We start from the raw sequence: 15,924 nt of genomic DNA on the forward strand, positions 1-15,924 counted from the left end.
TTACATCTTTGAATCTAGGAAAAGAGGCTTACATCCATGATTGGAATAGAAAAGCCAAGTGAGAAAAGTTATCTTCTGATATGCAAAATTTAAATAAAGATTAAAAAAAGAAGTTATAGAACACTTAAAAATAAGAACAAGATTTATCACAAATAAAAATATTCACAGGATTAACTGCATGCAAGTTGCAAGTAGAGATCAAGTCAGTGACTTTTAATGCAGTCTTTGAATGTTCTTTATTTAAACAAGTGCTGACCAGTGGCTGTTTACTCTCAGAGTTCTCTAACAGTTTCTAAAAGCTCTCCAAGTGATGAATTTGAAGTAGATGACATTCTCATTTAGAGTGGAGGTCTGAGAGAATATATGGAAATTCACTAAGTTTTGCAGCAGACCAAAGAAACAAATCTATGGCTGAATTTTAAAATAACAAAGGCTACTTCTAACAGAAGTGATCCATAATGGATGCAAGTTGAGTAAAAATGACTTAATTGCTGAGCTAGGGCAAATAAAAGTGATAGCAGAAGTGTTCACTCCACACAGCAAAGCAGAAAGAAAGAGATATATAGGGATGATAAACTGATTTGGCAAAATTCATTCCAAATCCATACATGATCAATAAGTCCTTGTGGAAATTGTTGGAATATGAGGCTGCTGGCATTCAGTAAAAAGACATTAATAGACATCTAAGTGGTTAAAATCATTTATTAACAGCATAGTTTTAAAATATGATGACATGACTAAGGCAGTTACATTGGAAGCACTAACTCCATACTGGCACGAAGTAGCTGTCAGACTTTTAAAGTGATTTCCAATAGTGCATCTTGCCTGAGCTCAATACAGAAATGACAACAAAGTGTGCTGAGCTGGCAGGCAGCATTATGGTGCCCTGGCACTGCCTTGGGCCTGTTTGTCAGTCACAGATCACAGAATCACAGAATGGTAGGGGCTGGAAGGGACCTCTGAAGAAGATTGAGTCCAATGCTGCTGCCGAACAGGGTCACGCAGGGCAGGTCACATCGGAACCCAGGCAGGTTTTGAAAGTCTCCAGAGAAGGAGACTCCTCAACCTCTCTGGGCAGCCTGCTCCAGGGCTCCAGCACCCTCACCATAAAGAAGTGCCTCCTGTGTTGAGGTGGAACCTCCTGTGTTCCAGCTTGTATATCATTCCTTGTCCTACCACTGGGCACCACCAAAAAGAGGCTGGTACCTTCGTCTTGACACCCACCTCTCATATGTTTATAGATATTGATAAGATCCCCTCTCAGCCTTCTCTTATCCAGACTAAACTGCCCCAGGTCTCCCAGGTTTTTTTCACAGGAGAGATGTTCAAGAGTCTTAGTCATCCTTATATCTCTCTGTTGGACTCTCTCCAGCAGATCCCTGTCTCCCTTGAATTTGGGAGCTTAAAACTGGACACAAAATTCCAGCTGTGGTCTCACCAGAACAGAGTAGAGAGGGAGGAGAACCTCCCTAGACCTGCTGGACACACTTTTCTTAATGCATCCCAGGATGCCATCAACCTTCTTGGCCAGGGAGTGCTCCAGGATATGAGATTCATGGGAAGCTGGACAACATAGATGCAAAAGTCCTTCTAAACTCAAATGGCTTCCAGGTCTTTTGGGAACCTCAAGAGTTCTGCTCTTGAACTCCAAGTAAAACTCTTTAAGTAGTTCTATACTTTGAACCTCAAATGTGTTTTCTGTTTCAAATCACTCCTTGGCTATTCCCTGCTCACCAGACCTCAAACTACTGGAAAAAAACATATCCAATAAGAGCTGAGATGGTGACCACTGAACTAAGTGCCAAGATAACCCCTCCAGACTCTTACCCACACCACTGAATCATTTTGACCAAGAATGAAAGTTGTTGGGGAATGGTTCCCAAGGAGAGGCTTCATTTGAGCTTTTGAGTGGATAGTGAGGTGAATATTTATCTTTCGAAAGAGCAACAAGGTAAAAAAAAAAAAAAAAAAAAAAGTACATTCCCTTTGCAGTTGCCAGTGATAATGGATGCTGTGTGAGCTAAAAACCCAGCAGTTAAAAGCTACATTTATTATCACTCTATCTCACACCAGCAAATTTATGATCCCTTCCAGACCTAAAACATCAAAGCAGAGCAGCAGTCAGAGCCTTTTCAGACTGTTATTTTTTTTTCTCCTTCTTTTCACATAGATTGCTTTATTTATTTTTTAAGAGGAGGTGGGCATTAAAACCAAAATCTGACCTTTGATCCCCTGAGGCAACTCATTACTTACAAGGGCAAATAGGGAGCTGAAAGTTTTTCCTGCATGAAACCGTAAATAATTCTTACATACGTCCACAAATCACTCTAGGTTGGTAAAGTAAATAGTAATTGGTGGGTTACTCCCTAGAGGCAGGTCTGAAGGGGGTTGTAGATTGGAGTTAGGGATTTTTTACTTTAAAAAAACCACCTTAAAAACCATGTTCAGTGCTCCAGATGCTCAGGTAACACGTGAAGTTTTGGAGGGGGGGGGGGGTGTGTGATAGGGTTGTGGGGAGGGGAAGCGTTTGTGGTTTCTCTTATGTTTAGTAATTTCTCCTGTCGGAATTTAAGAGATTCACAACTTCAGGGCAAAGGGGAGTATTAAAAAGAATTAAATGTCACATATATACAACAGCCTTTTTTGTGTGTTATCAATAAGGTTTAAAAAAGGGACTTTCTTCACGCCTCCTCCTGTAGCTCCACTGATTAGCTGGAAGAAGCAGGAGGCTAATGCCTCCTGCCCTGCTTTTTCAAGACTTTTTTTGAGACTTCAATATGATACACACAGAGCACAGCTTCCACTGTTAGATAAGTTTTACCCCAAACACCTGAAGTTTACTCCAAATATCTGAAGTCTACCCAAGTCCAAATGTCTTTTCAGCCATCACTGACTCATCTATTACCAAAACTACTTTATTGAATGTCACACACAAATATCTAAATAAAAGGAACATACCCAAATACCTAAACAAAAGGAACATACCCATGCTTGTTACTGGAAGAACACAGCTGTCACAGCAGACCAGCCAACTGAGTGAGAAAGTACATCAATATCATCAACACCAGTTGAAATCTTCCTACCAGACCTGCCTGTCATCAAAAGATGACTGTCCCAGTGCAGTGATTTTCTTTACTGGCAAATTATTTGAGAGCTTGCTAATGACATGCCAAAGAAAAGCCACTAAATGCAGATTACTCCTGTGCAAAACACAGAAATCCTTCCCCAAAAAGGGATGTGCAACTGCCAGACATTGATGAGAAAGGTCAGAGTCATGAGGACAGAGAGCAAGTGGAGTAGGAAAGTAGATGATTATAAATGCGATGGACACATTTCTACCTGCATGAACTGACTGCAGCCAAACACAGTTATTTGCAAGGAGAAAACTGGTCCCAAGCCTGGTTCTATTTCCAAGAAAAACAACAGGTCATAAATCTGTATTTAATAATTGAAACAAATGGCCTGACTTTCAGCCAGGCTGAGCACGAGGCATTGAAGCAACCTAAAGTATTGATTAAGACATGAGATTTTTCTACCTGGCCTCTGACTTCTCTGAAACCTTCAAAGTTCAGTGCTGAAGCCAGAGGGGGTTTCATTTTAGACAAGATTATGTTTGAAATTTCTGGTGTTTGCCTTCCAGCTGCCTCAGTCCCAAGATCCAAGGCTTGCTGCACTCTGCAGCACGTGCCAGAAGAGCCACCAAGGGCCAGAAAACATTAGGCTAAAATATGCAGGAGTTGCACTAACCTTCTCCAAAAGCAGCCTCTTTCATTACATCCTCTGTATCTGACATAATTGGGATATAAAATTGTGGTAACCTGTACTACTGAAAAGCAGAGGGAACATTTGGTATTCCCACCTACAGCTTGCCCTTAAAAGATTCCCACCCTGGAGTGGGAATAGCAAAGCTGGTCCTGTATTGCTGCAGTTTGCACACAGAATTGCTAAGGTAAACCAAACCAAGAGTGGCTTCACTTTTAATAAAGTGGGTTGAACAACACCATCCACTCAGAGTGTGCTTTACAAGGAGGTCAATCATCCCTTCGGAAATCATGGGGATCTGGGCCTTGATTTTTAAAAGTCTTTAACAACGAAGTGATGTATTTTCGATCTCCCAGAGAATCAGGAAATTGTTGCTATTCCCAGACAGGGAACAGAGACAAAGGAAGATTAAACACCCAAATATCATGCTGGAAGCTTTTGGCAGAGTAGGATACTGAACTCACCCCTCCTTTCTGAAATGTAGCTCAGCTTCTTAACCATCAGGCCATCGCTCCAGCCCCCACGTGATGCAGAGACACATACGCCTTCTGCAGGGCTCAAAAGCACAAAGGCAGCAGCTAGTAAAAGATTCCTGCTGGCCCAGACTCAGATCCTGTCTGGACTGAGGGAACAGGTTTCTGGTTTCAAAAGGAGCTGAGCTGAAGTTGCTTTCCATCAGTTGCAACCTTTTTAACAAAACAGAGATTTTTCTTCAGCAAGTAAAGCCATAAATCAGGACATCTCCTGAGGTTCGTTCTTTCTTTTTTTTCTCCTTTTTTTTCCCCTAGTTAGTGTGCCCTCCCTCCCCTTTCCATCCCTCCAGACTTACTTCATAAACATTAGCTTTCAAGCATCTCTTGCCCCAGAGGACATATCATAAACATCATGTTAAATATTTAGAACAGGAAACCACCTCACTTTTCTAGCTACATAAAAGCTATCTTGGGAGGGTGCATTTTCTGTTCTTCTGCCTTTAATTTATTTATTTCCTAGTGTCAATCACTCCAATAATCAGCACATCTGCCAGGGATATTTGACAACAGTGTTGAAAAGCCCCTCCTGTACCTGGGCAAAGGAAAGTGCTCCTAAACACTTCAGGGAGAGGTAGTGTGTCTCCAAAGCACCCTGCTCCTGCTAGTACTTCTGCAGGCCATGTAGTGTGAAACTACAGAGCTCAGAAGAGGGACTTGACTACAATAAACTAAGATCACTTTGCAACACTCCCAGAACCCACTTTACTGCCCAGCTTCCAGCTTGCTTACCTGAACTTTCCAGAGTATTCCCAGCAACCACTAAGTTCATATGCAGCAAAGACATTTAATAATGGCCAAGCACTGAACACCTCTAAGTCCCAGCAAGCTCAGCTGTAAACAGTGGTGGTTCCAGGCTTGGTTCAAAGCCAGCAGGAGTCAGAGGCATAGGGCACAGAAGTCTTTTTGATTAGTGAAGTGCCCCATGCCCTCACTGTGCCCAGTTTCAGGCTGTCTCTTCCTTATCTGCACCACTCCTCTGTCCCTCTCATCATAGAATCACAGAACTGTTTGGTTGGTTGCCCAGGGAAGCTGTGGATGCCCCTTCCCTGGAGGTCTTCAAGGCCAAGTTGGATGGGGCCTTGAGCTACCTGGGCTAGCAGAAGGTGCCCCTACCCAAGCTGGGGGGGTTGGAACTAGAAGGCCCTTGTGATCCCTTCCAAACCAAACTTTTCTATGAATCTATGAACTGTTGAGTCCGACCACCAAGCTAACACCACCATGGTGATTGAACCATGTCCCTCACAACTCAGGGCTCTGAACATTTCAAAGTTTCTGCTCCCGAATACAATAACCCTCAAGCATTTACAGGGCTATTTTCTCTTCCATACCTTCCTTCAGCAAAGTGGTGGCAGCAAGGTAGGGCTCTTCAAGGCCACACATTGCTGGAGCATGTCCAGAGAAGGGCAACAAGGCAGGTGAGAGGCCTTGAGCACAAGCCCTATGAGGAGAGGCTGAGGGAGCTGGGACTGTTTAGCCTGGAGAAGAGGAGGTTCAGGGGAGACCTCATTGCTGTCTACAACTACCTGAAGGGAGGTTGTAGCCAGGTGGGGGTTGGGCTCTTCTCCCAGGCAAGCAGCAGCAGAACAAGAGGACACAGTCTCAAGCTATGCCAGGGGAGGTTTAGGCTGGAGGTGAGGAGAAAGTTCTTCACAGAGAGAGTGGTTGGCCATTGGAATGTGCTGCCCAGGGAGGTGGTGGAGTCACCATCCCTGGAGGTGTTCAAGAGGGGATTGGACATGGCACTTGGTGCCATGGTTTAGATAGTCAGAAGGTTTAGGGTGACAGGTTGGACTCGATGATCTTTGAGGTCTCTTCCAGCCTTCTTGATTCTATGATTCTATGATTCTATGTGTGCCTGCACTGTGTGACAGAGGTGCAGCCAGTGCAGCAGGACTGGGAGCTGGCTGTGGTCAGGAGCAGGCTGTGTAAAACAGCAATTTCCTTGCTTTTCTGAGAAAAAGGGGGGAGGCCAGATGGAGTTCTCAAGTGAGAACTCAGAGAGCAGTCAGCTGGATCACTCTGGCCTGAAGGTGCAGGGACTCTACCACCCTACCATGCCAGTGCCACCCTACCAAACAAGGGCCCTTCTAGGACAGTACTGCCCTCATACACACACTGACTGTCACTGATCTACAGCTGAGACCCTAACCAAACACCCAAAGCTCCAGTTATCCCAATTCTTTATACACTTAGGAGATTTCACAAAAGACCCTGGGGCCACAGAATCATTAAGTTTGGAAAAGACCTCTAAGGTCATCAGCCCAACACCAACATGCCCACTAAACCATGTCCTGAAGTGTCATGTCTATGCATGTTCTGAACACCTCCAGGGATGGGGACTCCGCCAGGCTGCTCCCTGGGCAGCCTGTTCCAATGCCAGGTCAGTGTCCCTTTGAGTACTCCCAACCACTACTCTGTAACAAATCTAGCTGACAAATCCATGCCCAGAAAAATCTCTCCTTTTCACCTCTAGTCACTGTTCCCAGCTATTCCTGTAGCCCACTGTTCATTACTCTTTTCTCTATTTGATGTGTATGCCCATCAAGTGCTGGCATCTTATTCTCTCCATGTTGCGTATTACTCATCTCAACTTAATCTACTGAACTCAAAACCTTTTCCCATAAGTTGGTCTCTGTAGATCTTTAACACTAATTCACGTTCTTCCAACCTTCCAAATTCTGATAAGAGGCCCAAAATGGGAAGCAATAGTCCAAGCAGCCATCTGAAGTACCAAAGTCATGGAGAAAAGAAAGCAAAAAAATCAGTCCTGCAGCCCCCAAAGTACCTTTTTCTTCCACAGAACATTGCAAAGTCACAATATTTCATTCTCCACCATCACTCCCTTCATTCTGCCTGGCTGAAACTCAGATCAGCTTCAGGGGGAGGCAGTGCAACATTTTGGCAAACCATAATGTCCTCCTTCAGTCTTATTTGGAAGATTTAAATGGTGCAAAGGGCTTGATGTTGGCTTTTCAGATGTGGACAGATCTCACCCATTGTACACAGGTGAATCAAATTTTCAATGATGCAAACTGAAAATCCTTGCCAAGTATGCATGCAAGAGAAAGAAAAACAAAGATCACAGAGATTTATAGATTGCTTGAAAATGCACTCACCCTAAACCATGAGCTGCTCCTAAAAGCACTACCAGCCTGGCTGAGAAGTTGTACATACATGAAGGACTCATTCTGCTGGAACGAGTGCTTCAGTGAAGATCAACAGAATTAATGAGCTAAAAACTTCAGAGTATTAGTTCAATACCTCACAACAACAATAAAATTAGAAGTTTTATGTCTTTGATTTATATATTAAAACTAAGAAGGACATTTTAGGCTCTAAAGACATAGGGGACCATAGTGGTCTACCTGTTTATGCTTGTGCATAACACATCCCACAGAGTTGTATGAGCTGGTTTCTCTGAGGTCCACGACTCTGGCTACTTCAAAACATGTCTCTTGAAAAAGGGAAACCCACAAGTGTAAAACTTCAGTTGTGCAGGGGTCTAGATTCATGGAATGGTTTGGGTTGGAAGGGACATTAAAGATCACCTAGTTCCAACCCCCCTGCCATGGGCAAGGATACTTCCTAGTAGCTTGCTCAAGGCCCCATCCAACCTAGCCTTGAGCACCTCCAGGAAGGAGGCATTCACAACCTCCCTGGGCAACCTGTTCCAGTGTCTCACCACCATCACTCACCTCACCCTCTTCCTAACATCTAGATCTCTAAGCAGACTTTAACCAGAGCATCCAAACTCCACGCTGGCAAAACAGAGCTAAAAAATCCCCCTGCCCCAGTCCTGGTGCTTCCTGCTTTTACTTAGGCTGAAAATAAAGAGAAATAGTTTCTGTTGGGTTAAAGCATGTCCACCTCCGTCGAGTCAGAGGTGGGATCATGACTGCAAGTGTGTGAAAAGAAAATGAGCAACCATCAAAAAATAACAACAGATCGTATTTTGTGATCAATTTTGTTTCAGGCAGGAAGGCTGAGGCTGGTTCTAATTTGAATCTAACCAGTTGGCCAGGCCCTACCTTATATATTATCTTTGGAATGTGAGTCATTTTGTTGGCTTAGTTATTTTGTCTTCTGTAACATGGCACTCCTGACTGCAGTGGTATGTGGGAGCTATTTTTATTGGGTAGTAGTGAAAGGAAGTGATGGATAGAGCTAGTTGGGAACATTTCAACAAAACATTTTTTCATTAGAAGTTCCCAGTTGCTCAAATGTGAAGTTGTTCACACTGAAATGGCTGGGTCCAGAATATTTTGCTGTTTGAAAACACCACCAGAAAAAAAAAATCAATTCAAATTAGCCCATTTTAGTGTTTCTAAAGAGAAAGTCCAAATGCTTCAGCCAAAATAATTTCATTTTGGAATCAAAAGACAAAATCTAAGTCAAAATTTTATTGGAGAAAGAGCAGCCAGGCACCATCCAAAGGCAAAGCCAACTCCATCTCCTGCTTAAGAATGTACTTGATTTTTTTTTTTTTTTTTAGATTTTATGCTCTTGAAAGTTTTCAAAGCTTTGGCTTTTCATCTCAGTTCAAAACAGTAGCTCCCTTTTTCACAGCCTCTTCAAGAATTTCAGGAGCATCAGAATCTTCCAGTTTTTCTTTTGTTACTGTTGGCTTGGTTTGGGCAGAACAAGACATACACTGCACAAGCAAAGGCTTGGAAAGGCAGGATCCCTGAAATAACTCCTGGGCAGGGTCATCTTGGTACTGCAGCACTCAGTCCCTACATGATGTGCTGTGGTCAAATGGAGCTGGTAAACCACATGCTGGAAATCTCCCCAGTCCCAGGTGCCCACAAAAACCAAAAATTAAAAGGGTGTATCCTCAATGGATGACCAGCCACTCCTGAGACCCTGCCTTTCCCTCTGGGGTTTTCGTAACAGCTTTCAAAGGCATGGCCAGCTACATCTTAAGCAAAGCTGGCCAGTGATCTAGGAAACTCTTCAATTATAGATGAGCACCAATAAACAGCCAGTGATTTGCTGGAAATTATGAAGTATAAATAATTGAGAAGCAGGGAGTTGGCCCAGAGGTACCCTTTTCTCTTGCTGATTCGTCTTAATGCATTTCCTTGATGCAACTCCCTGCTGTGTACCTAACGTTGTAGGGAGCAGCAGGATAATGGCCCTTGAAGAATATGCTGACCTGCTTGGACAGAGTTATAAATATGTGAACATCTACCAGACTGAAAGGTGCAACTAAGGAAAGAGAGTTAACCCAGCCAGCCCAACTGTCAACCTGCTTCCAATATGGAAATGGGAAATTTTACCTGAGCATCTAGAGGTTCTCCAGTCCCAGTGGAAAACAGTGTCTGGCAGCAGTTTGTGTGAAAGAACCTCAGCATGTCTGTGGTGCTGCCTTTTCATGGCATCATTACACAGGAAATTTGATCAGTGCAGTGCAGGCAGCTGCCCTCAGCCATTTAACAGGCTGATGCTTGGAGCTGTCCTGTGAGAGGGGAGTTAACTTCAGGGGTCACAGAATCACAGAATGGTTTGGGTTGGAAGGGACTGTAAAGATTATCTTGTTCCAACACCTCTGCCATGGGCAGGGACATCTTCCACTGGACCAGCTTCCTCAAAGCCGACCTGACTTTCATTTCAGGAATGGGGCATCCACAGTTTCTCCTGGCAACCTGTTCCAGGGTCTCACCAGCCTCACGGAGAAGAATTTCTTCATAATATCTAATCCAAATCTACCCTCTTTCAATTCAAAGCTGTTATCCCCTTTTCCTATCGCTACACTCCCTGATAAATGTCCCTCCTTCTCTCTCCTGTAGGCTGTCTCTAAGTACTGAGAGGCCAAAAGAAGGTCTCCCTGAAGCCATCTGTTCTCCAGACAGAACAATCTTGACTCTTTCAGCCTGTCCTCATAGCAGAGTTGTTCCATCTCTCAGATCATGCTCATAGCCTCCTCTGTATGTGAGTGAGCAGGTCCATGGCTCTCTTATGCTGGGGCACCACAGCCAAATACAGTATTTCTATACTGAATCTTCAGAATTTGAAAGACCTTGACCTTCAAGATTATTATTATGGGTGGCAATGGCTTTTCAAATAGATAAGTCTCAAAATGAGGGAAGGAAGCCTTTCCTTGAGCCACAACTCTTGGGCAGGACATGAAACAAAGCCAAAAAGCCAAATCTGCAGCTCAGCAGGACTCAAAGACAAGAGCACTAAGGAGAAGTTTCTTCACAGGTTAACAGGACTTCAGCCAGAGTTTCTCCCTTAATGCAAGAGGAAAAAAATCCTTTGGGAAACTAGACCAAAATGTTAATCTTTGAGACATCTCTGTGGAGACTGTCAGATGAGCAAATTGTATCAGAGAGTATTACTTCCCTCTGTGCTTCTGGGTCAAAGATAATGAAAGAAAGTCCAAGTGGATGTACAGCAAGGACCACAAAGTATTAAGAACACCTCCCCATGCTTAACCACAGATGATTCTAAGGAACTTTTCCTGTTAATGCCCATCAGTTAACAGCTGTCTCACATCTTGATGCTTATGCACTTTTAATCTGTTAATAAACCTGTGGATGCTGTCAGAAACCACATAAAATACAACAGACATTAAAGTCCCACTGATAACTTGTGGCAATGGTTCCCATCTAGTAGCAAACCAATTGGGTTGCAAGCATATTTGCTTTCATGAGCTTTAAATGTGTCACTGCTAACTTGAGTGAAAATCTTTTGGCTCTTGCACTGAAAAGGAAACGCCTGACTTATCTAAGGTGTGAAAGACGGGACAGGAAAGAGAGACCTTGAAGGTGCTTCATCAGGAGAAGTTTCTAAGACTTTCAAAGCTGTTGAGGAAGCTGGAGATTGGAGCATGGAATGAGTCAGGTCTAATGTCTAAACCCAAGGTGTCTAATTCAGAGCTAATTCCCTTGTGTTTTCTTTACAGCTTGGATAAATGGAACTATTGTATAGTTAACACCTCAGACCAGGCACAGAAAGTGCCCTCTGGAAGTGCCTCCCTGTCTCCATTGACTCACAGGAATGACAGTACAATGCTTGGACTTCCAAATTTCAGACAGAAGATCAGGTGATAGAACAAAAAGGAAACTGCCTGAAATTGCACCAGGGGAAGTTTAGGTTAGAGATTAGGAAAAACTTCTTTGCTGCAAGAGCGGTCAGGGATTGGAAGGGGCTGCCCAGGGAGGTGGTGGAGTCACCATCCCTGGAGGTGTTCAAGAAACCTGTGGCCATGGCACCTGGGAACATAGTTTAATGGCCATGGTGGTGTTAGGTTGATCTTTGAGGGCTTTTCCAACCAAAACAATCCTATGATTCTATCAAACAGGCTAAGTACTCTGAATACATTTTTCCAGTTCTACCATAACAGATAGATCACCGTGAATGCTGTGCTGCTCTTTTGGTGACTATAAAACTCACATCCACTGGGAAAAAGAAGAAAAACAAAAAGAAAGGAAGAAGGAAAGGGGAAAAAAATAAAATAAAAAGACCACCCAACAGCTAGTGGAAGAGAAAGCTGGGGAGGGCTATGGCTTTGCTTGTGACACTCAGGTTCACCTAACCCCAACCCTTTTCCAGCAAGAAAAGCTCAGGCATGTGGAAATTTCTAGAGATTCCTGAAGGCAGTAGAATTAGGCTAGCAACATGAGGAACAGGTTGCCCAGGCAGGTTGTGAATGCCCCCTCCCTGGACGTGTTCAAAGCCATATTGGATGAGGCATTGATCAACCTATCTGGTGGAAGGTGTCCCTGTCCATGACAAGGGGGTTGGAACTAGATGATCTTTGAGGCCCCTTCCAACACAAACCACTCTCTGTTCTATGATCTTGCCACAAGATATGGATGTACAACAGTTTAGTGAGCACATAAAATAGCTCTTCACAAAGATATGGATGTACAACAGCTTAGTGAGCACATAAAGTAGCTCTTCACATAAGGGTAAATCTAGCTCTTGGGCATAACCAGGATTTCTGATTAAAGAGAACAGGATATCTTCTGCCCCCACAAACTCCCAGACAGCCCCCCTCTGGCCCTCTCCCACTCCTGGGCTACCAAATTAAGAGGCTGCAGGAAGGCAGCTAAGAGTCAGGAGACTTGAAAAGGGCTGGGGCGGCCGCAGGAACCACAGAATCCCCCTGGACTAACGAGGTGGATGCAGAAGGGAGTTTGGAGCTGGCAACGTCTCCAAGGCCAGCATCAGGGCAGGATGGGCTGATGAAGTCTGAGTAGATGCCACAGCTCGTAGCTTTTATGATCTAAGTAAACAGTGTAAAGGGACATGGAACCAGGGCTCAATATGCAGATTTTTGCTCCATTACATTTTTGAGCTGTTTTTTCTCTTTTCACTCCCAGCTATGGAAGACGCCAAAGCTGTTAAATATCAAGCGTGTATAATGGGAACCCCATAAGCTGGGGGAATGGCCAGGATTCAAGGATATGTCCAGAGCAGGAAAAAAATACCAGAAAGAAAAGAAAAACAAGAAAGAGAGAAATAAGCATGGAGACGTGGGTGGAGGAGAAGGAGGAGGAGGGGGAGAGATCAGACCCATGACTTCTCATCAGATATTCTGGTTTTCAGGTCACAGCTTAAGATCACCAGACTTGTTGTTATTATTGTTCCTCTTATTGTTATTAATTATAGCTTTTGTCCTTGGTTCTAAGGATCCACAAAAGAATTTGGGCCCTTTTATGCTGGATCCTGCACGTAAGCATTACACATTTGGCTAGAGGTCTTCTCTGCAGCTCTCTCTGGGCTCTGCAAGCTGTGCTGTGTGCTGAGCACAACACATTCCCAGCCTAGCATCAAAGGAATGGGTCCCTCAGGACCTCACCCCTACACTGCTCAACTCCTCTTACAACACCCCTGCCGCTGTAGGAATCTTGGCCCCAAACTTTCTTGTAAAGATGGTTTCTTTTTGGACACAATATTGAGACATTAACACAATAAGACGAAGAATGACCTCCTACCTTAAGGTCTGAGGCCGACAGTGTCATGTATGACAGGGTGGGAAGCAGGATGTAGTCATAAAATGAGATGGGAGAAGAATCCCAAGTACAATGATTTTCAGATGCCGCTGCAGCCCCTGATAATTTGCTTATAGTTTCCAGGTTGGCTAGCAAGCCCTTATCACATGAACAAGATTCCTTTTGGTGCAGCCTCAAACCTCACAGCCTACAGACAAACTCTATCTGTGGCTGTCCTGTCCTATGCTACTTGTGTGCTTTTAGGACACAGGCTGAAGTAGGAAAACCCACCATTGCCCCAGTCCACTACAGTTCAAAGATCAGGTACAGAGAATGATGTGGCTGGGAGGAGGAAAAGGTCTTGCTATGGCTTGGGCAGCAGCAGTGGTTGAAGGAGGACGTAGGGAGCAAGAGCACTAATGGATCATAGGAAGAGTCCCACATTTTCTAGCAGTTCTGGGTTAAGGGTTGGGCTTGATGAACTTAAAGATCTCTTCCAATCAAAACAATCCTATGATTCTATGATTTGAACAGTCAAAAGCTACCAGCACTTACACCAAAGGGCTAATGAACACAGTATGACAGGGGTTGGAAGGAACCTCTGGAGATCATTGAGTCCAATCTCCCTGCCAAGGCAGGTTCTCCACTTCCCTGGGCAGCCTGTTCCATTGCTCCATCAGTTTAGGTGGAACTTCTTATGTGCATCCAAAAAAAACAAAGGTAAAAAAAAAAAAAGGCACTAAATGCCCCCCAAAAGAAGTGGAGGCTCTGAGCCACTCTCAAGTGAAGTGATGCAGAAGCTGGCATTTCACCACAGAGCACACACTAACACACCACATGTTTCACAAGCTTACAATACAATTGACAATAACATAGACAGATGACAGAACCAGAAAGAAAATGAAAGGTTCTTCTCTCCTTATTCTACTGTATTTGGCCCTGTAGGAAACATGTGCAACAGGATTAGGTCAGGGGAAAGCCATTTCCTCAGCCCCTTATCTGAGCAATCCATCAGCAAAAGCAACTGTATCAATAATTTATTGATAGTGACAGAGGCTCCTCCTTCTAGCCAGCATTTCAGTTCCTGCTGGTTTGTTTCCTTTGCACAGGAACATCTGAAGTATGGTTGCTGCTGAGGCCTAGGTGAAGCTCCCTGATCTCAGCACAGCCCTTACCAAACAAGTGACTGTTTGCACTCCATCAGCCTTAAGAGCTGGACACTGCGAAACCCCAAGGCCCCAGCCCCAGTGTGCTGGCCAAGTCCTGAGGGTCAGTACCAAGGCATGTTCCTGAAATCAGTTTGCATCTTGCACAATGAAAGGAGGACAAGAAGGAATGAAAAAAAAAATTCCTTTCATCGTGTCACTAAGAAACTTGATGGGGAGCTGCCTCACCCCTTATGGTCTCAAATCCATAATGATGATTTAGAGCATAAAAGAACAGTTTCGTAGCAAGACAAGATGCAGTTAAATACTCTGAAAGAGGGAGGACGGCCACATTTAGTAATACAATAAGAATCATTCCCTCCTCAAAAACCATCTCCCCTTTTCTTACCTTATTGAAACCACTCCACTGTGTCTCAGGCAAAAGTCCACAAGGAGAAAAAGGGTATTTCCCCCCCTCCCCCCTTCATTTTGCTGCTTCAGACAAGCTGTTATTCATCTTGAACCTGTCCATCCCTCCCACTGGGAGCTCCAGATGGATTTACCAGCTAATCCAGTTAGTAGCTCCTGCCAGCCATGGCATTCCAACATCCCCTGATACAAAGCTGGGGAAAACTGATGGTGTATGTGTGTGTGATAGAGAGTACATGGAAGTTTGTGCCTGCACGTGTATGTGTCCAGGCCAGGAAGGGAGACAGTGACCAAAAAATAATATTAACCCCCCCAAAGTCCCTTTTCTGCTCTGGGAGCTGAACTAAACTTCCAAGCTGAGAAGTGGAGAAGCATTAGCAGAAGCAGCTAAATAAAGGAAAACGATGCTAACAGCAAAGTAGCATCAACTCAGCAGATCTCCTCCACACCGCCAAGCTTTCTGGTGGTCATGTGAAGACAATTGTCTGATAATCCCCAGAATATATAAAACGTGGGCAGGCACAGCAGAGCATCATACAATTTTCTCACAAAGTCTTGCACTATTCAGTGACAGTCCTGGTTCACTCAACTCCCCTGCCACCAGCAGCTTCTTTCCCTTCCCCTGAGGTCAGGCAGTTGGTTACATTAAAAAAACAAAATGTGGCAAAGATCAAAACTGCTGTTGCCACAACTGCCAGATGTGACTTGGGCAGCAATACCCACTTCACAGGGGGCAAAGTTACAATAAATAAAGCAACAGGAACAATCTGATACTGGCTGTATAATGTTTTTGTCCTATTTTTGCCTATAGTGAAACTGAGATTAACACTTAGGAATAAGAATGCAACATCAGGGGTCATGCCTCCAAAAAAGCATCAGCTCTTCTAAGAAGACATTTCTGATAGGTCTGTCTCCAGAATCCCTTGCCTTGATGGTAAGACAAGGTCTTGTTGGAGAGGTGGGGGAAGAAAGGGTAAGCCTGAGTATTTGGAAGACCACATAAGGGGCCAAAATACAGACACATCAAGAGGAACCATGTGGCTCCTCATGGGAAGCATATCTTCTTGGTGAGCATGGAACCATGTCGGCGTTTGCGTGCTGCTGCAAGCACAG

This window comes from Indicator indicator, chromosome 26 (assembly GCF_027791375.1).
Source record: "Indicator indicator isolate 239-I01 chromosome 26, UM_Iind_1.1, whole genome shotgun sequence".
Taxonomy (NCBI): Eukaryota; Metazoa; Chordata; class Aves; order Piciformes; family Indicatoridae; genus Indicator; species Indicator indicator.